This window comes from Pelodiscus sinensis, chromosome 10 (assembly GCF_049634645.1).
Source record: "Pelodiscus sinensis isolate JC-2024 chromosome 10, ASM4963464v1, whole genome shotgun sequence".
Taxonomy (NCBI): Eukaryota; Metazoa; Chordata; order Testudines; family Trionychidae; genus Pelodiscus; species Pelodiscus sinensis.
The window spans coordinates 38,389,655-38,417,270 of NC_134720.1; the positions used below are offsets into that span (position 1 = coordinate 38,389,655).

Here is a 27,616-nt window from a genome sequence, read left to right on the forward strand (position 1 = left end):
GGAGGGATGACTGTATAGAGTAGGTGATGATACCATTTGAGGATAAGAGCGTCTCCAAGTAAGTCCTTCCCGATGTCTGCCCTGGAGCAATAAAGGGGTCACTTTTTGTTCGTCCTGGGGGCAAATAGGTCTATGTGAGGGTGATGTGAGGTAGAAAGTGTTGGCATGCGAGCTGAACAGCCCTGAGCTCAAGGACATTGATGTGTAGCGTCCTCTCTGCCACAGTCCATCAGCCCAGGGTTGTAAAATCTTTCATGTGTGCTCCCCAGCCCATGAGGGAAACGTCCGTGGTGATGACCACTGTGGGTTCCAGAGTTTGAAAGGGTATGCCCTTGCATAAACTGTCTGGTTTTGTCCACTACAATAATGCACTTTTGAGTGCATTGGGAATTGACAGTGTTTTGGTTAGGGAGTGTAGGTTGGCCTTGCAATTTGATATGAACCTTCCTTAGATGAACCTCATGACTAGACGTGCGTTCAGAACCATAGGTTGTGCAGGACGCCATGTGTCCCAGCAGTATAAACAGTTGTGCACTGTGATCAGTGGCATTATGCAGAGCAATTGGACTAACTCACATATCTTTAGGAATCTGTCGAGAGGCAGAATAGCGAGTTGAGGTGCGCCCTAATAAACTGTATTGACTGAATTGGAGTCAGAACTGATTTCTTCTCCTTGATCAGTAGTCCCAATGATTGGAAGCACTGTTGTACTGGATGGCAACAATAGAAGTAGTCTCGAGTTCTTGCCTTGATACGGCAATTGTCATGGTACAGATATATGGGAACATCCTGTTTTCTGAGGTGGGCTGTAACCACTTAGAGAAAACCCTTGGTGCCATGGAAAGTCTGAAGGGCAGAACCGTGTATTGGTAGTGCTGCGTATCTAGAGTGAAATAGAAAAACCGTCTGTGAGCAGGACGGACAGATACTAGGGATGTTAAGAACTAGTCGACTATCCAATAAGCAAATGGCAGCAAAGTGGTAGAGGGAGAGAGGGAATATTTCAAAGGGGCAGCACTGCACAGCTGATCCCAGGATCAGCTGTATGGCACTGCCCCTTTTGAAATGCCGCTGCGGCATTTGCATGGAGCCCAAGGTCAGCTGGGGACTCCATTTCACTCTAGGAACACAGCACTACCAATACACGGTTCTGCCCTTTGGAAGTCCCCAGCTGATCCTGGGTTATGGGGAAATGCCGCACGGAGCCCAGGGTCAGCTGAGGAGTCCCCAGCTGATCTCGGGTTCCAGGGAAATGCCGCACGGAGTCCAGGGTCAGCTAGGGAGTCCCCAGCTGCCCCTGGCTCCGTGTGGCATTTCAAATCGGTAGCATGGCAGAAAGCCCCCCACTGACCCTGGGCTCCATGCTGTGCTGCCGCTTTGAAATGCACAAGAGCCCCCGCTGGGGCCATGGCCGCCACGTCTAGGGCAGTTTGTAGAGCAGTCTTTGATATTGCATGGCCTTCCATGATGACCACTCTAAATTGTGGCTTTTTTGCCTCTGGTATATCAATAAAATACAGGCAGTCCCCGACTTACGTGGATCCGACTTACGTCGGATCCCTAGATACGAACGGGGTGAGGCAACTCCCGCACATGCGCAGCAGCATTCCCGGGGCTCGCTCACCTGGGTCCTAGGATCCTCCTCCTCCTCGGGCCGGCTCCGACTGGGGTCCCGCAGAGCTGCCGGGCAGAGGAAAAGTGCCTCCCCACGCCCGCTGCCCCCCCCCCACCCTCCTGCCAGCAACAGGCTGCCCCCTCCCCTGAGCAACAGGCTGCCAAACAGACAAAAGCAGCCTCTCTGCCCCTCCTCCCCTCTATACATGCCGGGCTCCCGGAGCGCAGCAGCGTCCCCGGGGCTCGCTCACCTGGGTCCTAGAATCCACCTCCTCCTGCTCTTCGGCCGGCTCCAACTGGCCTCTGCCTGCAGCAGCTGGCCACAGGGACAGGGATCCCGCAGAGCTGCCGGGCAGAGGAAAAGTGCCTCCCCACGCCCGCTGCCCCCCCCCCCCGCGGCCTCGCATCCTGCACACCTCCCCCTCCCCCCCTGCCAGCAACAGGCTGCCCCCTCCCCTGAGCAACAGGCTGCCGAACAGCAGACAAAAGCAGCCTCTCCGCCCCTCCTCCCCCTATACATGCTGGGCTCCCTGGGCAAACAAAGACTCCACCAAAACAAACAAAGTGCTGGCCTCATTGTGTTAGCAAAAAAAGGACCCTCCTCCTAGAACCCTAGGTGGTGTGTGGAAATAAAGCTATTAGCTCAAAGCATGGTGCAGAGCTGTTTGGTATTTGATGAGTTACTCCTTTAGTCCTGAGTTTGTCACAGGGACAGAAATAGATGTGAAATCTTCTGAACAGGGGAACAGACAGCAAAACAAACATTAGAGGGGAGTTAACCTTTCCCTATGCTATCCAAAACTAAAAAAAATGTTTGGCTAGAGTTTCCCCTACAATATGTACCAGTTCCGACTTACATACAAATTCAACTTAAGAACAAACCTACAGTCCCTATCTTGTACGTAACCCTGGGACTGCCTGTAATTGAACTTTGTATAGTTGTTAAATCACATTTGCTAAGGCATGCCACATAGTTGGCTACTCTTAGACTATGTCTACACTGCAGAAAAAAGTCAGAAAAAGATATGCAAATTGCGTATCTTTTTCTGCCTTTTTTTTTTTCTTCCAAATGAGGCTTTTCTGAAATTTGGTCCATCTACACGGGGCCAAATTTTGGAAAAAAACTCATTTGGAAAGCCCTTATACCTCTCATCAAGACGAATACAGGGATGCCGAAAGAATACGTCTGCTTTTTTGGAAACTGTTCCGAAAAAGTGAACGCGTTCCTTGGATGCGGCAGAGCTTTTCCGGGATACCTTGGGTATCCTGGAAAAGCTCTGCAGTCTAGACATAGCCCCAGTTGCAATGTAGCTGAGGTATAAACCTTTTTGCAGAACATATCAAGTCTCTTGTTGTCTCTATCGGATGGAATGGAATGGTTTTGCTGTTGTATATTTCTTTGATGAGCAGCAGCGACTACCAAAGAGTTTGGTGGTGTATGTATGAATAAGAACCCCAACCACTTTGAGGGAACAGAGTATTTCCAATCTGCCTTTTTACTGGTTGGAGGAATGGAGGCAGGGGTTTGCCAGAAAATTTTGTCTGGTTCCATGATGGCTGAGTTGATAGGCAAAGCAATTCTGGAGGAAGGCATAGGCTGCAGGATGTAGGTAAGCTCATGTTGTGTATCCTGCACTTCCTACATTGAAATGTTTAGGTGAGCTGTGACTTTCTTAAAAAGTTCTTGGAAAGGCGTGAAGTCATGCTGAGGGCAGCAACATGACAACCTTGTCCATCACAGATGATGAGTTTGTATCTAATGATGTGTCCGGACCCAAGTCGCGGAGCTGTGGGTCATCAATTTCATTTTGTTTCCTCTGTATCAGGGGGATTGAGGCCAGCATAGCCTCGTTGCATCGGGGGGGATTGAGGCCAGCATAGCCTCGTTGCAATCTGTGCAACATTTAAAACTAGGTGATCCCATCATCCTGGGTGGATAGCCGTAAGCGGCGGGGAAAACAACTTGGAGGAATGAAAGGCATGTTTTATTTTAAAAAGAAGAACTTGGTAAGAACTAGGGAGAAGAACTTGGAAATTAAACTAAGCTACTTATCTATAGAAACTATTGAGGAATGAAGAACACGGCAGAGGTCCGTCTTGAGCTGGGGATGGTATGAAGGAACTGAGGGGAGGGTGGCTCCACGTACGCAGTGGTGCTGAGAAGGGCCCGCGCACTTTGCATGCCGCGCATGTATAGCCCTAATGCACTGCTAAGAAGAATCTGCTCTGTGGCACTGGGACACACCAACACCTGCTGTGGAGCACCCCCAGGGATGTCTCTCGAAGAATAATATATGGTAATACAGATTTTGATAGACAACGCTTGGCTACAGAATTTTCTGATGTGAAAGGCCACCTTCCTGGATCTGTGCGCTGAACCGCCAACCTTCCAGCATAGGAGCGCTATAATTAGAGCTGCATTGACAGTTGAGAATCAAGTGATGACTGCACTGGGGAGATAAGGGCCAACCCTAAGGACTGGCCTTTTGGTTCTGTGCAAGATATAGTGGATGGATTTGCATCAGTGGTGTTCCCGAACTGTGGTGGGATGATAGATGGCACAAATATCCCAATTTTGGCACCATCTTGCCATAAATACATCAACAGATAGGGCTGCCCAGGGCCATGTGCTGATGGGGATGCATATGGATAGTCTAACTTGACCTTACTTGGGGCCAGCCAGCTAAGGAAGAAGGGAAACACAGCAGCTAGCTCAGCCAGGGTCAGGGAGAACAGACGCACTCACTCGTCTCAGGTAAATCCTCTGCTTTGGTGGGAGAAGCAGCAGGGTGGGTACCAGGGGAGGCTCCCCATTCTCCCTGGGACAGAGGACCCCCCTCTAGAAGCCATGTGGGGAGGCATAGCTTCTCTCTGTGTTCTGGCTGGCTTGGATTTGGAACAACCCTTCTATGTGGGTGTGTGTTAGTATGGAGCAGATCTGGGTCCACCCCCACCTTTTTTTCCCCTTCTCCCCTAAAACTCCCATGGGGAACTGAGGAGGAGGGCTGGGCTACCTGCTGGGGAGGAGGTAGGACCCTCGAGTTGTAGGTAGGGTTAAATTATGCCCTCCCCATCAGCAGTTAGTCCTGTCTTGCTACTTCCCTGGCTGGCTCAGAAGCTCACTTTTTTTTGGCTGGGTAGGGGGCTGCTGCTGCTGTTTCCCCAAAGTGAGGCAGGTGGGTGGGTGGAGAGGAGATAAGTGAATGTTCTTTAAATCAGCTCTCCTATGTTCCCCCTATTAACAGGAGAGGGAAATGCGTCACAGTGGGTGGTGTCTGGCTGGCTGAAACACATACCTTTCATTCAACTCTAGGTCACTATTCATAGAATCATAGAACCCTAGGACTGGAAGAGACCTCAGGAGGCCATCGAGCCCAAAGCAGAACCAACCCTAACTAAATCATCCCAGCCAGGGCTTTGTCAAGCCGGGACTTAAAAACCTCTGGGGATGGAGATTCCACCACCTCACTAGGTAACCCATTCCAGTGCTTTACCACCCTCCTAGTGAAATAGTTTTTCCTAATAGCCAACCTAGACCTCTCCCACTGTAATGAAAGACCATTGCTCCATGTTCTGCCATCTGTCACTACTGAGAACAGCCTCTCTCCATCCTCTTTGGAACCTCCCTTCAAGAAGCTAAAGGCTGCTATCAAATCCCCTCCTCACTCTTCTTTTCTGCAGACTAAATAGACCTAGAAGGAGAGGCTGAGGAATTTAGGTTATGTGCTCCAGCCCTCTAATCTTTTGTTTGCCCTCCACTGGACCCTCTCTAGTACATCCACATCCTTTCCATAGTAGGGGGTCCAGAACTGGACACAATACTCCAAATGTGGCCTCACCAGTGCTGAATAATGGGGAATAAAAACTTAGATCTGCTGGAAATGCTCTTCCTAATGCACCATGGGGATGTGAACGACTAGTTAACTAGTTGCTTCCCCACCCACTTGCAGCCTCTACCAGACCACAGACTCCATGTGGTGTTGCTGCTTTGAAACACCATGTGCAGCCCGGGGCCAGATGATGCGTCCCCAGGCTGCAAGCGGCATTTCAAAGTGGCAGGGCCATGTGGAGCCTGGGATCAGCTGGGGAATCCCGCGCTGACCCCAGGCTCAATGTAGCACTAATGCTTTGAAATGCCTCATGGAGCATGATGCCGCTGGCCCCGTGCTCCTCGCAGTGCTTTCGCCTTTGAAGTGTAGTAAGAGCCTCATGGCTGTTGCTACGCTTCAAAGGCAGAAGTGCCCTATTGACTAATCGAATAGTTGATGTAATTTGCATCGACTATTCGATTAGTCAGTTATTTGAAATTTAACATCTCTAATGCTCCCTAATATGCCATTAGTCTTCCTGACTACAAGGGCACACTGTTGACTCACATCCAGCTTCTCATCCACGGTTATCCCCGGGTCTTTTTCTGCCAAACTGCTGCTTAGCCACTCTGTCACCAGCCTGTAAGAGTGTTTGGGAGTCTTCTGTCCCCAGTGCAGGACGCTGCACTTGTCCTTTTTGAACCTCATCAGATTTCTTTTGGCCCAATCCTCCAATTTGTCTAAGTCACTCTAGACTCTATCCCTACTCTCCAATGTATCTACCTCTCCCCCTAGCTTAGTGTCATCCGCAAACTTGCTGAGGATGCAATCTATCCCCTCATCCAAGTCATTAAAAAAGATGTTGAACAAAACCGGCCCTAGAAATGATCCTTGGGGAACTCCACTTAAAACCAACTGCCAACCAGACACTGAGCCATTGATCACTACCCATTGGGCCCGACAATCTAATCACCTTACAGTCCATTTATCCAATCCATACTTACTTAATTTGCTGGCAAGAATATAGTGGGAGACTGTATCAAAAGCTTTGCTAAAGTCAAGATATATCACATCCACCAACTTTCCCATGTCTATACATCCAGGGACCTCATCATAGAAGCTAATCAGGTTGGTCAGGCATGACTTGCTCTTGGTGAATGTATATTGACTATTCCTGATCACTTTCCCCTCTTTCAAGTGCCTCAAAATGGACTCCTTGAGGATCCCCCTCCATGATTTTTCTGGGGACTGAGGTGAGGTTGACCGGTCTATAGTTTCCTGGGTTGTCTTTCTTCCCTTTTTTAAAGATGGGCACTACATTTGCCCTTTTCCAGCCATCCAGGACCTCTCCCAGTCTCCATGAATTTTCAAAGATAATGGCCAAAAGCTCTGCAATGACATTTGCCAACTCCCTCAGGGTATGTCTACACCACAAAGTTAATTCGAACTAACAGCCGTTAGTTTGAATTAACTTTCTTAGGCTCTACACAGGCAAACCGCTAGTTCGAACTTAATTCAAACTAGCGGAGCGCTTAATTCTAACTAAGTAAACCTCATTCTACGAGGACTAACGCCTAGTTCGAATTAAGTAGTTAGAATTAAGGGCTGTGTAGCCACTTAATTCAAACTAGTGGGAGGCTAGCCCTCCCCAGCTTGCCCTGGTGGCCACTCTGGGCACCACCAGGGAAACTTGTCTGCCCCCCTCCCGGCCCCAGAGCCCTTAAAGGGGCACAGTCTGGCTACGGTGCCCATGCCAGGTGCAAGCCTGCCAGCACCCAGCTAGCAGACCCTGCACCTGGCACGGCACGAGCCAGCCACCTGCTGCCACCCAGCCCTCCCCCTCTTCCCGGGACCAGGCTGGCGGCTCCCAGGAGCCTGCCTGGGGCCGCAAGAGGTGGGCGCCTGCCTGATCTAGTGCAGAGATCGTGGACCTCATCCACGACCTCCACACTAGGCACAGGAAAGTGGCCGTCTAGGGCAAGATAGCTGCCAGCCTGGCCACCCAGGAGCAGGTTTGCATGAAAATCAGGGTTGTCCAGTGAGACCCCCGACCCTGAGCCCTGAGCTTAGAACATAAAAATATAAGAATGGCCATACCGGGTGAGAACAAAGGTCCATCTAGCCCAGTAGCCTGTCTGCCAACAGCGGCCAACACTAGGTACCCTGGAGAGGATGGACCGAAGACAATGACCAAGCGATTTGTCTCATGCCATCCAACTCCAGCTTTCTACAAACAAAGGCCAGGGACACCATTTCTACCCCCCTGGCTAATACCACTCCATGGACCCAACCTCCATGAATTTATCTAACTTCTCTGTACACTCTGTTCTAGTTCTAGCCTTCACAGCCTCCTGCAGCAAGGAGTTCCACAGGTTGACTATTTGCTTTGTGAAGAAGAACTTTCTGTTATTCGTTTGAAGCCTGCTACCCATTAATTTCATTTGGTGTCCTCTAGTCCTTCTATTATGGGAACTAATGAAGAACTTTTCTTTATTCACCCTTTCCACACCACTCATGCTTTTATAGACCTCTATCATATCCCCCCTCAGTCTCCTCTTTTGTAAGCTGAAAAGTCCCAGTCTCTTTAGCCTCTCTTCATATGGGATCTGTTCCAAACCCCTGATCATTTTAGTTGCCCTTTTCTGAACCTTTTCCAAGGCCAAAATATCTTTTCTGGGGTGAGGAGATCACATCTGTACACAGTACTGAAGATATGGCACACCATAGTTTGATACTTCCCCTCCTCCTCCTTCCCCTGGCTTCCCCTTCCAGCTCCCTCCTCCTAGGTTTCTTCCTCCCCTCTCCCACCTCCTTTTCCCAGTCTCCCCGAGTTTTGTTCAATAAAGAGAGTTTCTATATTTGAACACACGTGTCCTTTATTTTGTACATCAGGAAGGGGGGTTAGGGGGGGTAAGTGGAAGGAGGTGAGGGAGGAATGGGGTACGAACCCCCAATGGGGAGGACTGGGGTGGCTCTGTGGGCTCCTCGGGGTGGAAGCTCTCCTGCAGCCCCCCGCTTGACACCCCCCCCCAGATGGCAGCCTGCAGGAAGCGCAGCCGGGCTGATGGCCGAGCGCTGTGATGTGCCGAGTGTGGGCATTCAGGTCACTCCAAGCCAGGACTGCTTTGCTGTCCCTCATCGAGTTAGACAAGCGAGCAGGGAACCCCTGAGAACTGTCTGTCTGGGGAGGGGGTCGGGTCCCTTTAAGCACAGCCCTCGGTTAGCCTGAGACAGCAGCTCCATGCTCTAAGTCCTAATCTGATGCCCTGCCAGCACTGCTTCCGGCCATCCTTAACCTCGGTTTAGGGTCCACTCAATGTGGACATGCTAGTTCGAATTAGCAAAACGCTAATTCGAACTAGTTTTTAGGTCTAGATGCACTAGTTCAAATTAGCTTAGTTCGAATTAGTGCTGTAGTGTAGACATACCCTTACATGTTTAAGGACAGAGGACGATTCATAATGTTGTAACAAAGGACATTTTTTCCTGATCAGGAGATTACCATTGGTGAAGCTGAAATGTCAGTAAGTGATACCAGGGGACCCTGTCAACCACTTGCTCATGAACCAAGTCATTTCAATAGCACCAAGAAAAGATTCAACAACCAGCTTAGAAGATGATGTCAGTTGAATGTACTTACGATTGATAGAGGGGATTCTGTCAGTATCAACTGTTATGATTGAATCTCAGTAAGAAAAATCTCTCCATGATTATAACTTCCAGTCATATCCTGCATAATATCTGTGAGGCAAAGGGGGAAATGTTGCCAGCAGGGTGGAGGTGGAGTGGCTATCTGATGAATATGAACAGCCAACATGCAGCTAAAAGTCTTGAAAGAGCACTTTAATAGCTAGCCACAAATAGTAAAGTAATATGGTGTCATGAATTATGCTCTCTACCTGGTCCTGAAATTTCGGAGTTGCAGGGAACTGTGTGGTGGCTGATGTACATTTATGATGATAACATTGTATATATGCAGTGCTAGCTATACCTTTATAACTATTACATTCTGTCACGGATCCTATAAGTTCTGTCACCACATACAATGACAAATAGTGGGTACTTTAAATAGTTCTAGACATTCTACAGCAGGGGTGGGCAAGATACCTCTAATAGGCTGGATTCAGCCCGCCAAGCCACCAGATCCGGCCCATGGACGCTCCTCCCGGGACCCTCAGGCATGCAGCAGCTGCTGTTTTAAATTGACTCTTTACTCTGGAAGGAGGGGGAGGCTTCGGGTGATCTCCCCACCCCAAGCCCAATACTCATCTTCTATTGGCCAGAAAAAGCCAGCTAATAGGATATGAGGGATTGGCCTGGGGATGGGGGCAGTACAAGCCTCTCCCCCCTCCTCAGGTTGAGAGCCATGTGGAGGGAGCAGGTTGCATTTTCAATGCTCTGGGGCTGCAGCAGGCAGGGAGTCCAACCTGTCTGAGGGACCCTGCACCTGAATCCCCTGGCCCAAGTTACAACCCCCTCCTTCACTCAAACTCCCTCTCAGATCTCTCACCATATTCTACACCCCAGTCCCTTATCCCATGCACCCTTCTGCACCCAACCTCCATCCTAGAAACTGCCCCTCTTCCACGGAAAATTGTAGCCCTTGACCACTTTCCAAAATCTTGGAGTGCTCCTCCCTCAAAACAAATTATTGCCCACCCTGTTCTATAGCATATGTTGTGATGCAATAAAGATTCATTAATTGAAAAAAAATGATTGTATTGCCTCCCCAAACTAGTGCAAAAAATATATGTACAATATAAAAAATACAATTAAAAATTCTTAAATAAATTACAAGGGGAAAGAATATTCATGTCCATTTCAGTCCACTGTGCCTACACAAACAGCCACTGTGGCTCTCTAGGGTCAGTTTACATTAAAACTGTTCTTACTGTCCTCCTGCATACAATGGTAGGCATGGAAACACAGCCCCTGATGCTACACAGAAAGTTGGTGGCCTAGTGAGGTGCTTACATGGAGTTCTCCACTGACTGCAAGGGAAGTGAACCCATCTTTGCTGAACCTGTAGGTCAAGAGAATGCAGTATCTGTGTTTGTTGCTGGAGAAGCCCCATTATGCCCTGGTGCATCTCTCTCCTTTTTCTGCTGCAACTCATGAGCTTTTCCCCATACTGTCAGCAGGCCCAATTACAGGAGAGGGGGGCAAAGGTGGTAATTGCCCCAGGGCCTGGCAATTCAAAAGGGCCTGAATCTCCCAGCCTGCTACTACTGGTGCCTGGAGCCCCAAGCCCTTTAAATCACCTCCAGAGTGCTACGTGGTGTGTTCCAGGTGGATGTGAGGGCTGGGGAGGACGTGCCATGGACCAGGCAGCACTGAGGTCTGGCTGCCCTTGTCTACCCCTTCCACCTGAGGGCCCCTCCCCTACCGCACATCTTACCCAGGGCCCCAGCGAGACTGTCAGACCCACTGGTTGTCGGAAACACCTACCAGCGTCTCTGTACATAGTCTGCTGCAACACTGTCTTGCAGGATCTCAGAGAAGGAGAAGTTACTCACCTTGTATAGTAACGATCGTTCTTTGAGATGTGTCCCTGTGGGTGCACCACTCTAGGTGTCAGGCTTGTCCCGGCGCCGCTAGTCAGAGGCTTTTCGTAGCTGTAGTCGGCCGTGCCGTGCCTGAGCAGTAGCCATCGTGCGCCGTTCGCGCCTTTTCTCTCGTTGAGTGGTCTGGTCCCTCGCCAGTTCCTCTCACTGCTCGGAACCAGCAACGAGACAGAAGAGAAGACCCGGAGCGGGGAGGAGGGCGGGACGTGGAGCATCCATGGGAACACATCTCAAAGAACGATCGTTACTACGCAAGGTGAGTAACTTCCCCTTCTTCTTCTTCGAGTGGTCCCCGTGGGTGTTCTACTCTAGGTAACTATAAAGCAGTACCCAAGGTGCACACCGGGTCAATGATTTTTTGCAGATGAGAGAACCACAGATGCTATAGCAGAGTCTGTGGCCCAACGATATACTATAGCATAATGGTGCATAAATGAGGTACTGGAAGACCAGGTGGCTGCCCAGCAAATGTCACTAAGAGGGACACCTCGCGCAAAAGCAATGGAGGTAGCCACCGCCCTAGTAGAGTGAGCAATAAGCTGTGAAGCGAGTGGTCTAGCTCTGAGTGAATGACATGTAGTAATGCAAGTAGTAATGAGTCTGGAAATACTTTGGCTCGAGAGTGGATTGCCTTTGGAACGCTGCGCTATCGATTTGAGCAGCCTATCCATACGTCTCCATGAGCGGGTTCTCTCTATGTAAAAGGAGAGAGCCCGTCGAAAGTCAAGCATATGTAATAAGGCCTTGGAGCGAGAAGAGTGCGGCTTAGGATAAAATGAGGCTAGAACTATGGGTTGGCTGATATGAAAAGATGAATTGACCTTAGGCGTAAACACCAGGTGTAGTTGTAATGTCACTGCATCCTTAGAGAAAGCTGTGTAGGGAGGACTTCCCATCAATGCCCCCAGCTTGCTGACTTTGCGTGCAGAAGTGATAGCTAGTAAGAATATCACCTTCATTGTTAACATTCGCAACAGTACCGATGCTAAGGGCTCAAAAGGAGGGTAAACGATGGTATGTAGCACCAAGTCTAAGTTCGAAACCGGGGGTGGTGGCCTGTGAGGTGGGTGTATGTTCATCAAGCCCTTTAGGAATCTTTTCGTGGTTTGGTGAGAAAATATTGAAGAGCCGTGTACTGAATCATGGAAAGCACTGATAGCCACTAAATGAACTTTCAGGGATGACATGGAAAGTCCGGATTAGTGGAGCTGGAGGATGTAGTCAAGGATCTGATGTAGAGGAGAGGCGAGAGGTTGCGTGTTATGAGTACGACACCACGGTGCAAATCTGCGCCACTTTGCCAGGTAAGTTTTTCGGATAGAAATCTTCCTGCTGCTCATCAATATTGTCTTGACCCATTCCGAACAAAGGGTCTCGTCATTTTTGAGCCAGTTACCAGCCATGCTGTGAAGTGAGGTACATCGAGCCTGGGATGCAGGAGAGTGCCTTGCTCCTGTGAGAGAAGCCCTGGGTGAAGAGGGAGTGGCCATATGGACATCTTGTGCAAAAATGGGTACCATGCTTGTCTCAGCCATGCCGGAACTATCAGGATGACTGTCGCTGCCTCCAGCCTTATTTTCTCGAGAGTCCTTGGGATGAGGACTGTCGGGGGAAAAGCGTAAAGGAGCGATCTCTGCCAGGTGGTCAGAAGAGCGTCGCCTAGAGAACCCCTTCCCACGGCCACTCTGGAACAGAACAGAGGACACTTGGCGTTGTGTCCCGGGGCAAACAGATCTACTGCTGATGTTCCCCACCTCTGAAAGATGCGATGCAATATGTCCGATTTTATTTCCCTCTCGTGATCTAAGGGGAACCGTCTGCTCAAAGAATCTGCAATGACATTGCTGATGCCAGGTAAGTAAGATGCTGTTATGGTGACGTCGTTCCTTATGCACCAGTTCTAAAACTGCACTGCTTCAGCACAGAGGGAGTGTGATCTTGCGCCCTCTTGTCTGTTCTCATAATACATCGTTGCCACGTTGTCTGTGAAAACCCTGATGGAGGCGTTCCATATGCATGGAAGAAAGTGCTTGCATGCAAGAAAGATGGCGCATAATTCTAGGAGATTGATGTGAAAACCCCTTTTTGTGGGGAAGCATTTGCCCTGAATGCGCTCGTTGTCCATGTGCGCACCCCAACAAATGAGTGAAGCATCCATTGTTATCAGCGCGGTGGGCTGTGGACAATGATATGGGACTCCTGGTTTGCATCCTCCAATGCAGGGAATCCCAGACGTGGGGCCACACCGTGACCGTTTTGTGAATGCTGTGCTTTTGTGGCATGTATACACTTGCTAACCAGTGTTGAAGGTCTCTGAAGTGAAGTCTGGCATGAGGGATGACAAAGGTGGTGGATGTCATGTGACCTAGGAGATGAAGGCAGGTATGGACGGATACAGTCGGAGCCTTGTCGAAGACCTTCACAAGTTCTTGTATCACGTGGAACCTAGAGGTAAGTATGCCCTTGCCATAAGGGAGTCGAGGACTGCCTCTATGAACTTTATATTTGTGTGGGAACGATGGTCGACTTTTGTTCGTTCACTATGAGACCAAGGGAATCGAACATTCGTCTGGTCATTGAAATCATCTGCACGGCCTCCCGATGTGTTGGCGCCTTGATCAGGCAATCATCCAGGTAAAGGAATATGAGTACCTGTCTGCAGCAGAGATGTGCAGCAACGACTGCTAGAGTCTTTGAGAAAACTCCGGGAGCTGCTGATGCCAGGCCGAACGGGAGGATGCGGTATTGGAAATGCTCCTTGTTTGTCACGAAGCGCAGGAACCGTCTGTGCGCTGGATGAACTGTGATGTGAAAAATAAGCATCCTGCAAGTCGAGGGCAGCAAACCAGTTGTTGTGGTTCAGAGATGGGATTATTGTCATAAGGGTTACCATTTTGAAATGGCGTTTTTGAAGGTAACGATTGAGCCGGCACAGATCAATTGAGTCAGGGCCACACCCCCGTCTTCTTTTGCGTCAGGAAGTAGTGTGAATAGAACCCTCTTCTTTTGAGGTCGTCTGGGACCTTCTCTATCATCCCGATGGCAAGTAGGCAATGGGCTTCTTGTTGCAAAAGGTCCTCATGAGAGGGGTCCCTGAAAAGGGACGGGGGTGGTTGGGTGGTAGGAGGAATGGAAGTAAAGGGGATAGTGAAGCCTGATCTTATCACTTCTAATACCCATTTGTCGGTCGTTATCTCGGCCCAGTGATCGTAATAAGGCTGAAGACGATGATGGAAAATGGGGATGGCACTGGCAGTGTTAACAAGGACGACTGGTGTGGTTTGTGCCCCCAATGGAGGAGTCAAACTTGCTGCTTTGTATGTGGTGCGTTAGTCTCTCTGGATGGTTGCGGGCATCTGCGTTGTGGCCTTTGCTTGGATCAAAAGGCCGAGGCTGTTGCTTGTGGAATTGGTAGTCGTATCTTCTCCGATGCAGGAAATGCCTTCTGCGTTGGAATGGTGGTACATACATGCCAAGTGTATGGAGGGTTATAGGAGAGTCTTTCCCGTTATGCAAGACTTCGTCGGTCTTATCCGCAAACAGTTTTAATTTGTCAAATGGAAGGTCTTCAACTTTAGCTTGCAAGTCCCTAGGGGCGCCCGCCGTAGCTAGCCATGATGCTCTGTGCATGGATATCACAGTAGCTATTGATCTTGCCGCAGTGTCTGCAACATCCATGGCAATCTGGAGGCTTGCCCTGGAGCAATCATAGCCCTCCTGCACTACAGCACGCAATAGAGCCTTGTCCGCTTCCAAAGTGTTCTGGGCGAGCTCTGCCAACTTGGCGATGTTATCAAAGCCATGATTGGAAAGCAGAGCCATGTAGTTGGCAATGCAAAGAAGGAGTGTGGACGAAAAGGGAGTTACTCACCTCGTTCAGTAACGAGTGTTCTTCGAGATGTGTGTTCCCGTGGGTGCTCCACTGTAGGTGGAGGGTTGCCCTGAGCCGCAGATCGGAGCTTTGTATAGCAGTTTCCCCTGTTGAGCCACGCATGCCCAGGAAGCGTCTCGAGCCCTTCCCGCCTCCTGAGGAGCATGACTCAACCCCCTCCCTTTCAGTTCCTCGTCTCCGCCCGAGAATTTTGACTCCGAGCAGAGGGGAGGTAGGAAGGGTCGTGGAGCACCCATGGGGACACACATCTCGAAGAACACTCATTACTGAACGAGGTGAGTAACTCCCTTTTCTTCTTCGAGTAGTGTCCCCGAGGCACTTCGAGGGTGCTCCACTGTAGGTGACTACAAAGCAGTATTCAATGTAAGGCTGGAGGGAGCCGGAGTCATTGTTTAGCAGTCGTAGAGAGTACTGCTGTGGCAACTGCTAAATCACTCTTGAGTTGTGGAAGGATAGTGTAGTGCTTAGCAAAAGTATGGTCTGAAGACCATGATGCTGCCCGGTAAATGTCTCTTGAGGGGACATTGCCCAGAAAGGCTGTAGAAGCAGCCGTGGCTCGAGTAGAATGTGCTCGTGGTGGGCGTTGTAGCGGTCTATTGCCCAAAGAGTGGCATTTGATTATACATGTCGATATCCACTTTGAGATTCGTTGCGATGATATCGGTGTCCCTTTGGATCGTTCAGCAATGGAGATAAAAAGTCTTTCAGATTTACGAAATGGTTTTGTTCTATCTAGGAAGAAGGCCAGAGCCCTCCAGATGTCCAGAGTGTGCAAGCTGGCGTCTGTCTGCGAAGAATGCGGTTTTGGGAAAAAGGTAGGTAATAAGATTGGTTCGTTGAGATGGAATTCTGTACAGACCTTTGGCAAAAACGTGGGGTGGGGTCTCAGTATTACCCTATCCTTCGTGAAAACTGTGTAAGGAGGTTCTGACATTAATGCTCCAAGTTCGCTCACCCTCCTGACGGAGGTAATGGCTAAGAGGAAGCAGACTTTCATAAAAAGGAAGGGAAGTGGTACCGTTGCCAGTGGCTCAAAGGGAGGTCTGGTGAGGCAGTTCAAAACAAGATTTAGGTCCCACAAAGGGGGTGGGGCCTTATGTGGTGGGTACACATTCTGGAGTCCCTTGAGGAATCTCTTCGTAATAGGATGGTTAAAAATGGAGAAGCCGTCTACTAAGGTATGAAATGCTGCTATTGCAGAGAGGTGTACTCTTAGAGAGGAGATTGACAGTCCTGATGCTTTAAGGTCCAAAATGTAGTCTAGGATGGTATTTAGTGGTGAGGCACAGGGCTCCACTTTGGTGAAGATGCAGGGTATTGAGTTGTGGATGCAGTTTCCTGCCATCGTCCTGAGATAGTAGGTCTATCCGGTATGGTAGTGGGTGGGGTGGCTGGACCGCTAGCCTGTGAAGGTATGGATACCAGGTTTGGCGAGACAATGATGGCGCAATCAGGATGACTAGGGCTTTGTCTCTCAGGATCTTGCGCAGAACTCTTGGGATGAGCGGTATGGGAGGAAAGGCGTAGTGTAGAGGGGCTATCCATTTGATTAGGAAGGCATCCCCCAGAGAGTGTTTGCCAAGTCCCGCACGTGAGCAGAATTGGGGACATTTGATGTTCTGGGTAGAAGCAAAGAGGTCTATCAATGGCCATCCCCACTGGTGGAAAATTGAGTTCGCCACCTCCGTATGAAACTCCCATTCGTGGTCCGCGGTGAAGTTTCAGCTGAGGGAGTCCGCTTTGGTATTGTTCACTCCGGGCAGGTAGGATGCTATAAGGGTGACTTGGTTGCGGATGCACGCATTCCACAGGTGAATAGCCTCCGCGCATAGAGAGCGGGAGCGGGCTCCACCCTGTCTGTTTATGTAGAACATCGCGCAGATGTTGTCTGTTAGGATGCGGACTGTGTGATTGGCGATGTCGGAGGCAAAGTGTGCACAGGCATTTCTTACTGCCCTCAATTCGAGGAGATTGATATGTAAGAGTGTCTCATTTGGGGACCACTTGCCTTGAACTTCATGACCTTCCATATGTGCCCCCCAGCCGAGCAGGGAAGCATCTGTGGTGATTTGAATAGTGGGTTCGGTTTGTTGGAACGGAACCCCCGTCAGAAGATTGTTTGGCACTGTCCACCATCGTAAGGATGCGAGCATGTCTGATGGGATAGTAAACGTTTTGTTTCGAGGGTGTCGTGATGGGATATAAACGGTTGCAATCCAGAGCTGAAAACATCGAAAGTGCAGACAAGCATGGTGGACTACGTAGGTGGTGGAAGCCATGTGTCCCATTACTCGGAGGCATGTAAGTATTGTGGTGGTAGGAACTGTGAGCATCCCGTTTATAATTTCTTGCATGGTTGCAAAGCGTTGTTGAGGTAGTTATGCCCGGGCTGTAACTGAGTCCAGGCGTGCGCCAATGAACTCTATATCTTGAACCGGGTGCAGAATTGATTTGTCTTGGTTGACTAGAAGGCCTAGACGACTGAGGAGGGCCGTGGTCGTATGTATCATAGAGGCGGTTTCGGCGTGTGAGGATCCCTTTAGAAGGCAGTCGTCTAGGTAGGGAAATATGATGACATTCTGCCATCTGAGATACGCAGTTACGACCGCCAGTACCTTCGAAAATACCCTCGGAGCTGATGAGAGACCGAAAGGAAGAACCTTGTACTGGAAATGGTCCAGTCCCAACGTGAAGCATAGGTAGCATCTGTGGGCGGGGTGGAGGGTTACATGGAAATAGGCATCTTGGAGGTCGAGGGCTGCGAACCAGTCCCCTCGATCTAGCGCAGGAATGATAGCGGAAAGAGTGACCATCTTGAAACGTTGTCTCTTGAGAAATTTGTTCAGTTTGCGGAGATCCAATATAGGTCTCCAGCCCCCTGTTCTTTTCTCGGTCAGGAAATAGTTCGAGTAAAACCCTCTCCCGTGGAACTCTCGGGGTACCCTTTCTATAGCCCCAATGACAAGGAGCCGATTGACTTCTTGTTTTAGAAGGGTTTTGTGCGAGTGGTCCCTGAAAAGGGACGGGGTAGGGGGAAGGGTAGGGGGGATAGAAATAAAAGGGATGGTATAGCCCACTCGAATTATCTCTAGGACCCAGCGGTCCAATGTTATGGATTCCCACTGTGGGAGCTTTTGTTTGTCAAATGGCAAGTCCTCCACTTTGGGCTGGAGTTCGCAGGGAACGCCAGACGACTGTAGCCAAGAAGCTCTACGCATCACCACCGCTGTAGCTGTAACTCGGGCTGCAGTGTCAGCTAAATCCATTGCCATTTGGAGAGCGGCGTGGGCGATCATATGGCCCTCATGAACTATTGATTTTAAGATGGGTCTTTTGGAGTCAGGGAGATGTGCCATTAGTTCTCCCGGTTTTGAGTAGTTGTCAAAGTTGTGATTTGCTAAGAGAGCAGAGTAATTTGATATTCTGAGTTGTAGGGTTGAAGAGGAGTATACTTTTTTGCCAAAGGAGTCCAACTTTTTGTGGTCCTTGTCTGCATTGCCCATCCTATACTGTGGAAGCTTCGCTCGTTGTTGTGCTGAGTCCACGACTAGTGAGTTAGGTTGTGGGTGAGTGAAGAGAAAGTCGTTGTCTTTTGAGAGGACAAAGTACTTTGTCAATTTTCCTGTTAGTTGGTTGGATGGATGCAGGCGTATTCCACAGATCTTCTGAGGTCTCCATGATTGCCTCGTCTATGGGTAGGGCAATCTTGCCCTGTAGTGTCGGATGTAGATTCTTTAACAATTGGTATTGTTTCTTCTGCACCTCCTGCGGGGAGACATTCTGGCTTGTCGCTACTCTCTTGAATAGTTCTTGGAACTGTTTTAGATCGTCAATCGTTCCAGTGTCTGATGGTACTACAGCGTCCTCTGGTTGTGCATCAAGGGCATCAGAGTGTGTGACGTTTACTGACTGAGTATCTGAGTCATTGTCTGAGATTTGTTCCACATAGTCCTCTGAAAAACTTGCTGGAAGTAGGGGTTGTGGCCGAGGTAAACTTCTCCGGGATGCAGTGGAACGAGGTGGGGAACAGTGTCCATATGGCTCCCAGTGTCCCCAGGGTCCCCATTGCGGTGGATAAGGTGGAGGTGGGTAAGGCCAGTATGGGTGCCATGGGCCATGTTGTGGCGGAGCCCTATAATGGTGGGAGCGAGCCTTCCCAGGTGACGGATGTCGCGAGGAATAGACCGTGTGGTGGTCATCATCAGGAAGGGGAGCGTCGTGAAGAGACAACAGTGATATCGACCTGGGAGGGGATTGCCTTGATGGGGACCCCTCAAGAGAATAAGAAGTAGAGGGCAGGCACAGATCATGATGCCTGCTGTATGGATCAGTCTCTTGTTGGGGCTGATCCCTAGGAGCCTCATCTAGTTGCTTGTCTGGCTGTGAGAGGACCAGCGGAGTATCAGTTGGTGTCAGTGGCTTCGGAGGCTGCCCATCCTTTTGCTGCGGTGCCGTGACTTTAAGAGGCACCGCAGCTTTAATCCGTGGTGTAGCTTTCAGCACTGCAGAGGCTTGAAGCGGCGCCGGGGCTGGAAGCGGTGCCGCGCTCTGAAGCGGCACCGCGGTTTGAAGCAGCGCTGGCTTTTCATGCCGTGCCGGCTGCTTAGAACGCTCTCGGGGCGCCACAGAGGCTTGAAGCGGTGCCAGGGCTGGAAGCGGTGCCGCGCTTGCAAGCGGCACCGCGGTTTGAAGCGGCGCCAGCTTTTCATGCCGTGCCGGCTGCTTAGAGCACTCCCGGGGCCGCTCGGCTGTTGAGCGCCCCGATACCGGTGCAGAGTGGGAGGATTGCCCCAGAGCTTTAGTGGCAGGGGACTTCCCAGCCTGGTGTGCCTCTCCTCTGTGTTTGGGAGAGGAAGAGGCTGGAAGAGAGTGGGATGGAGAGGCTCTGGGTCTCGGGGCATTTGTGGAAGGTGGCGGGGGTTCTTGCCGTGGTGCAGATTGTTCTCCCGCAGGCTGTAGAGCTCTTTCAAATAAAATCATCCTGAGGCGGAGCTCACGATCTTTTCTGGCTCTCGCCATCAGGGAATTGCAGTGGGTACAGTTGTGGGGAGAGTGGGTCTCCCCCAAACACCGTTATGCAGTCCAAGTGGCCATCTGAAGCCGGCATTGGGTCCCAGCATTGACCGCACTTTTTAAACCCTGAGGAGCCGGACATTGTGGGCTCTCTCCCTCTAGAAATTATTATATTTCTCTTCTATATTGTTATAGTTTATGTGGTTTTGCTTCTTCTTCTTTTTTTTTTTTTTTTTAAGTCTTTATGTGTTTCTTGTTTTGACAGGCGGGAGAAAGCAGGTTCACCGGAGTCCCGGTCTGAGATAAGTTCAAGCCCCCTGAGGGGGGGATTTAATTAAGTCTATTTTTCCTATTTCTAGTTTTTGTGTGTGTGTGTGTGTGTGTGTGTGTGTGTGTGTGTGTGTGTGTGTAAAGAAATGAGGAAAGAGTAACTAGGATAAAACAGGGGAAGCTAACTATGCCTAAATCACTAAGGGGAAAGCAGTCAGATAGTCTGACAGGGAGCTCCTGGCTGCTCCGACCGCTGACGAGGGCGGTTAAAGAGGAACTGAAAGGGAGGGGGTTGAGTCACGCTCCTCAGGAGGCGGGAAGGGCTCTGCTATACAAAGCTATACAGGGGAAACTGCTTTACAAAGCTCCGATCTGCGGCTCAGGGCACCCCTTCACCTACAGTGGAGCACCCACGGGGACACTACTCGAAGAAGAGGAGTAAATTTTTCGACCGAATATGTCCAGTTTTTTGGCCTCTTTTTCCACTGCTGCGTTTTTCACCTGTGGATTCTTGGCTCAGTTGAGGGCTGCATCCACTACCAGTGAGTTTGGCTGGGGATGGGTGAAAAGAAACTCTAAACCCTTAGAAGGGACAAAGTATCTCTTCTCCACTCTCTTTGATGTAGGCGTAGCCGATGCAGGGGTGTGCCAGATTTCCATGGCTGGCTCCAGGATTGCCTCATCAATAGGGAGCGCTGCTCTAGATTGTTTTCTTGGGTGCAGGTTTTTCAGTACCCTATATTGCTTCATCTGCACCTCTGCCATCTGGATATTCTGTGTCTGTGCTACCCTTTTGAAAAGATCTTGGAATTCTCATCCATCGTCTGGCGGTGAGGTGTCTCCTTGGAAGACTGCCCCGTCTGGAGAGGATGATAAGATATCAGCCAGGGAAACGCCGTGCGGGTGGTCGTCATCGTCTGAGATTTGACCCTCCTCTGGTTCAGACATTTGTGGAGGTGGAAGGGTGGTCATAGGAGCCTTTGGCGATAGGGCTGCCTATTGGACCGAACCCAGTAGGAACTGGTATCTGTCTGCGGACCTACGACAACAGCAGGAATGGGAAGGAAAGTGAGATCTTCCGTAGCCCTGAGAAGTACGATATCTTCCCCCATGACAATATGAGTAATCCAGAGACGGCCTCCTGAATGAGTAAGCACTGCCATACCCACTCCTATAAGATCTCATAGGCGAGCGAGTGGGCAAACGACATCTACGTGAGGGCACCCCATAATGGGGCAAGGGATGCCTATATATGTAGGTATAACAAGATCTCGAATGCCGACGTGGAGATCGAAGGCTACGCCGATAGTGAGGCTCATTGTGCGGCGAACGGTACCATGGAGGAGATGGAGACAGTGCCGGGAAGAACACAGGTGATGGAGAGAGGGACATCCTTCTCAAAACCGATTTTCTTGCTGCCTTTGTCGGAATGGAGAAAGGCACCCTCAGCTCAGTGAGGAGAGAGAAACAGTAACAGAAAACTTGGAAATGGCAGAGATGCTTAACGACTTCCTTGTTTCGGTCTTTACCGAGAAGTCTGATGAAGGAATGTCTAACATAGTGAATGCTAGTGAGAAGGGGGTAGTTTTAGAAAATAAAATTAAAAAAAGAACAAGTTAAAAATCACTTAGAAAAGTTAGATGCCTGCAAGTCACCAGGGCCTGATGAAATGCATCCTAGAACAGTAAAGGAGCTGATAGAGAGGTATCCAAGACTCTAGCTAATCATATCTGGAAAATCATGGGAGACAGGAGAGATTCCAGAAGTTTGGAAAAGGGCAAATATAGTGCCCATCTATAAAAAGGGAAATAAGAACAACCCAGGAAACTACAGACCAGTTAGTTTAACTCTTCTGTGCCAGGGAAGATAATGCAGTAAGTAATTAAGGAAATCATCTGCAAACACTTGGAAGGTGGTAAGGGAACAGCCAGCATGGATTTCTAAAGAACAAATCATGTCAAATCAATCTGATAGTTTTCTTTGATAGGATAACGAGTCTTGTGGATAAAGGAGAAGCGGTGGATGTGGTATACCTAGACTTGAGTAAGGCATTTGATACGGTCTCGCATGATATTCTTATCAATAAACTAGGCAATTACAACTTAGAGGGGGCTACTATAAAGTGGGTGCATAACTGGCTGGATAACCATACTCAGAGTAGTTATTAATGGTTCTCAATCCTGCTGGAAAGGCATAACAAGTGGGGTTCTGCAGGGGTCTGTTTTGGGACCGGCTCTGTTCAATATCTTCATCAACGATTTAGATATTGGTATAGAAAGTACGCTTATTAAGTTTGCAGATGATACCACGCTGGGGGTTGCGACTAATCTGGAGGATAAGGTCGTAACTGAAAATGATCTGGACAAATTGGAGAAATGGTCTGAGGTAAATAGGATGAAGTTTAATAAAGACAAATGCAAAGTGCTCCTCTTAGGAAGGAACAATCAGTTTCATACATACAGAATAGGAAGCGACTGTCTGGGAAAGAGTATGGCAGAAAGGGATCTAGGGGTTATAGTGGACCACAAGTTGAATATGAGTCAGCAGTGTGATGCTGTAGCAAAGAAAGTAAACATGATTCTGGGATGCATTAACAGGTGTGTTGTGAGCATGACACAAGAAATCATTCTTCTGCTCTACTCTGCACTGGTTAGGCCTCAATTGGAGTATTGTGTCCAGTTCTGGGCACTGCATTTCAAGAAAGATGTGGAGAAATTGGACAGGGTCCAGAGAAGAGCAACAAGAATGATTAAAGGTCTAGAAAACATGACCTATGAGGGAAGACTGAAGGAACTGGGTTTGTTTAGTTTAGAAAAGAGAAGATTGAGGGGGGACATGATAGCAGTTTTCAGATATCCAAAAGGGTGTCATAAGGAGGAGGGAGAAAACTTGTTCATCTTGGCCTCTGGGGATAAAACAAGAAGTAATGGGCTTAAACTGCAGCAAGGGAGGTTTAGGTTGGACATTAGGAAAAAGTTCCTAACTGTCAGGGTAGTCAAACACTGGAATAAATTGCGCAGGGAGGTTGTGGAATCTCCATCTCTGGAGATATTTAAGAGTAGGTTAGATAAATGTCTATCAGGGATGGTCTACACAGTATTGGTTCTGCCATGAGGGCAGGGGACAATGACCTCTCGAGGTCCCTTCCAGTCCTAGTATTCTATGATTCTATGTCATTGCTACTGATTCCTGTTGTATCCCTTCTCCTGAACATCCCCCATATTATGTCTCATTTTTATGACTGTTCTTTGCCTGCACTGCTTCTTTTCCCCACAAGTCAAAGAGATCTGATGCACTCCTGCCTGGACTAGACATGAGGGCTATGTCTACACTGGCAGCTTCTTGTGCAAGAACTCTTTTGTGGAAGAGTTCTTGTACAAAAACTCTTCCAGAAGAGAGCGTCTACACTGACATGTGCTTTTGCACAATAGATGTGCTTTTGTGCAAGAGCATCCAAGCCAGTGTAGATGCTCTCTTGCGCAAGAAAGCTCTAATGGCCATTTTAACCGTAGGGCTTTCTTGCGCAAGAAATTCATGTTGCCTGTCTACACTGGCCTCTTGAGCAAGAACAGTTGCGCAAAAGGGCTTATTCTTGAGCGGGAGCATCAGAGTTCTGGCACAAGAAGCCCTGATTTCGGACGTTTAGAACGTCAGTTTACTTGTGCAAGAACACGCGGCCAGTGTAGACAGGCAGCAAGTTTTTGCGCAAGAGTGCGCCAGTGTAGATACAGCCGAGGTGTCTGGAGCATGCAGCCAGTGTAATTGGTATGGCAGCTGCACACAATGTGCATGGTATGCTTCACAAGCTGGGCAAACAAGAGAAGGCATTTCAAAAACGTGGGTTTTTTAAATGAGAGTGGGTTGGTAGATTCCAATCTCCGTGACTTCTGGGCAGCAGAGTTCACACATGTTAAGTTTTAGGCATTGTGGGGCAGCTGCGGGAGAACTGTTAGGGTCAACAGTGTCCACCATGGCTCTATGCCATTGAGGAGATGTTGTCACTGCATTGCTGTAACCGGTGCTTTTTTTGTGATGGTACTGCCTGGCATACAGGACCGGCACCTCCAGTCAGAGCTTATCTGGAAAGAACAGAGCGTACCGGCACCAAAAAAAGCACTGGCTGTAACTATACGTTTACATCATCAGGAGACAAATTGAGTGTAGACCAGTGATCCCCAACGTGGTGCCGTGCCCGCCGGGCCATTTCTGTGTGCCCGCCGAGTGATCGGGGCCGGCCCCGGGCACGCGGTGATTAGGCGGCCCCACTCCCGGGTGCGCGGCGCGAGGTCTGCGCTGGCCCCGGGCGCGCAGCACATGGGCAACCCTGCCCCCAGGTGAGCAGTGCGAGGGCTGTGCCGGCCCCGGACTTACAGCGTATGGGCGGCAGCGACCCGGGCGCGCGGCATAGCGGCGGTGCCAGCCCCGGGTGCACAGCACAGTGGCGGCCCCGCCACTGGGCACGCGGCGCATGGGTGCTGCCGGCTCCTGGGCATGTGGCACAGGCGCCGGCCCTGGGCGTACAGCACTTGGGCGGTGGCGGCCCCGTCCTCAGGAGCATGGGACATGGACTGTTCCAGCCCCGGGCGTGCAGCGTATGGGCGGCCCCACCCCTGGGTGTGCAGCACAGTTGTGGCGCCAGCCCCAGGAGTGCAGTGCATGGGTGGCACCAGCTCCAGGCACGCAGCGTATGGGTGGCCCTGCCCTCAGGCGCGTGTGAAGCCCCGCCCCCAGGTGTCCAGCGTGTGAGCAGCCCCAAAAGGTGGGGGACCACTGGTGTAGACTCATGCAAAATCAGGCTGATGCAAAACAACTTACATCAACCTGACTTTGTAGAATAGACCAGACCTGAGAGGCAGATACACAAGAGAGTGAAATCAAAATTCCTCATAACAATTCCTTTGCTGACATACATTACTTCAGTTCTACATGTAGTGAGCTTGAGATGTGAACTCTGCAGATACATTTTAAAAGTTTGTTTAATTAAAAATAACAAACTCTTTTGACAAATAACAAAGCAATACTGCCTTTTGAGCTGAGGTTCAATAGTCAGTAGTTCTGATATCAAGACAGATCCCAATTCCAAACTTTAGGAAAAACACATAAAAATACTACGTTGGTAAAAGGACTCTAGACTTGGCACTTTTAATCAATATTCAATACCAGAGAAAGGGTGGAGTAATTTGGATGGACACAATACAACCATTTAAGCATCTCTTATCCAGTTAAAGGTACATTTTGTTCTTGCATATGTACATGTCTATGCATATGCTCCCTAACACTCCATAGACCTTTGTCTCCACTAAAGAAAAAACGTGTATTCCTACCTTGAAGTACAACCCTAGTAAAAATAAAGTAGTTTGGAGTTTTTACATAATTTAACAGGCCAAGTTAAAGGCTATGGGTCAGAACATGAAGACAAGACTCACACAGGGGCTGAAGCAAATTAGCACACAGACTTAGGAACCTCTCCTCTACAGCACTGAACAAATCTTGGATACTTTAGAGAATCTTCCCATCATACTTATTATAGGATATAGGGGTGAAAATAACTTGAATTTCCTACAGCTACTGTCATATTACAACCCTCCCTTCCCACTTCCACTCTTAGACACTTAACTTCATGGATCCCTATGCATGATTTTGATACATAAAGCAAAACTACCAATAATCTGTGTGTGTGGTGAGGTTGAGTGAGTGTGTGTGTAAGGGGGAGCTCAGGGCAGGAGATGGGGGTGCAGGAGGCACTCAGGGCAGTGGATTTGGGCTCAGGGCAGGGGGCTCAGTGCAAGAGATGGGAAGTGCAGGAGTCGGCAGGGGTGGAGAGGCTCAGGGCACAGAGTGGGAGGTTCAGGAGTCAGGGCAGGCGGTTGGGTTTGGGGGGAGGGTCAGGGATTAGGGGCCACAAGCATTGCAGGAACAGTACATAATCTGCCTGTTGCCTCACCTGATTGTGCACACCTGGTCACCAGCACCAACTTGTAGCAGCAGGAGCCCAGCTGGGAGAGCACATCACAAGCTTCACACAGCAGGCTCTTTAAACAGCATACGCCCAGCTGGCTTTTGCAGGACCACAGTCGGCTTTTGCTGGAGTGGCATGCAGGAGTTCACCCGCTTACTTTCACCTCTGGATGTTAGAGGTTAACATAGACATTAGAGAATATATCTACACTGCATCTAGGAGCTATCCTCCCTGCCCAAGCAGACAGACTCATGCCAGAGAAGTATGAACAAGCATGCTAACAATAGCAGTGTGGAGGATGGCCCTGGTAGAAAAGCAAGCTAGCCACCCTAGCTCAGATCCAGGGTATCAAAGTGCTTAAGAGCCCAACTTTCTGCCCAAGCCACAAGACCTATATTGCGATTTTTAGTGTGATAGGCTAGCCAGGCTTGAACTAAGTCTGCCTGCCTGCTCCTAGCTGCAGTGCAGACAAACACATACATTCCTCCATGGCAAATAGCAAGCACAAGTGTTTGAGTACTGAATTTTTTACTAAGCAAACAAAATATTTCACTGTTCCAACATACTTGATGTTTAACCTACTTTCAACTTAGAACTATACTCTCAAAAGCCTGTAGCTTATATATTTCCTTAAATAATAAACCATGTGTCAATATGCAGCAGCAGAAAATTTCACCACAAATTAATTTATTGTATGAATTTTCTAGCAATAAAATTACCTTCAGAAGCCCGAGCCTTTGTCCCTTCACAAAAATCCCACTGGAATCTAGGTGCTCTGATCAGTCTAAAGTCACACTACAGAACAAAAAATAGCCTAATATTAATAAACTAGAAGATTTACCTGGCATTGCTTGGATGCTTAAACTCAATTTTTTGGGGGGAGGGAGGGAGGAATAAAATGGTGGGACTGGAGATGAGGAGTTCAGTATGCAGGCTGCCCCAGGGATAGAGGAATACCCCAGCCCTCTCACTGCAGCAGCTTGGGGCCAGGTGAGAAGCTCCTCTCCATGGTCACTGCAGTTCCAGCTGGCACAGCCAGGGAAAGGGTGCATGTCCCTTGGCTGGGGCAGGTCCAGGTTCTTCTGCCCTTGCTTTCCCCAGTCAGAGTAAGAAATGCAGCAAACTACACTTTAGTTGGGACTGATCCTGCCTAAAGCAGGGGGCTGGACTTGATGACCTTCTGAGGTCTCGTCTAGCTTTATGGTTCTATGATTCTATACTTTCCCCTTGCTCCTTGATGAAGGGGAACAGCCAGCAACATCCCTGCAGGAATCAGGGGAAAGGAGAGCTTCAGCCCCACTGCCCTCTCTAGAGAGGCCCATAGGGATGGAAGGCTCAAGGGTGGAGCAATCATGGGGGGCAGACAGCCCCTTTCAACTATTTGGTGTTTCTGTCTCTTTTCCGTATGGTTTTAGGAGAAGCAATAGCGATACCATTCCCGGCACAGCCCCTTGCCCTGGCACAACCAAACCCTTATTTTGCTTTGTGATAGGAA

The 27,616-nt window shown here is 49.4% G+C and overlaps 1 protein-coding gene across 11 annotated transcripts in view; it reads right to left on the reverse strand.

Moving 5' to 3' along the window:
* The window catches only part of LRRC34 (leucine rich repeat containing 34), a 62,579-nt gene that overhangs the window by 33,732 nt on the left and 1,231 nt on the right, over nt 1-27,616 (reverse strand). For 2 of the 11 annotated variants that reach the window (XM_075937926.1, XM_025188981.2), the window contains exons 2-4: nt 26,841-26,916; nt 26,107-26,286; nt 9,064-9,164 (exon numbers count right to left, since the gene is read on the reverse strand). The exons of 3 other annotated variants lie outside the window; for them this stretch is intronic. The gene's annotated coding sequence lies outside the window, so the exon portion shown is untranslated. The remainder of the gene's footprint in view (nt 1-9,063; nt 9,165-26,106; nt 26,287-26,840; nt 26,917-27,616) is intronic. 6 more of the 11 variants (XM_075937927.1, XM_025188982.2, XM_075937924.1 and 3 more) reach the window with 4 other exon arrangements.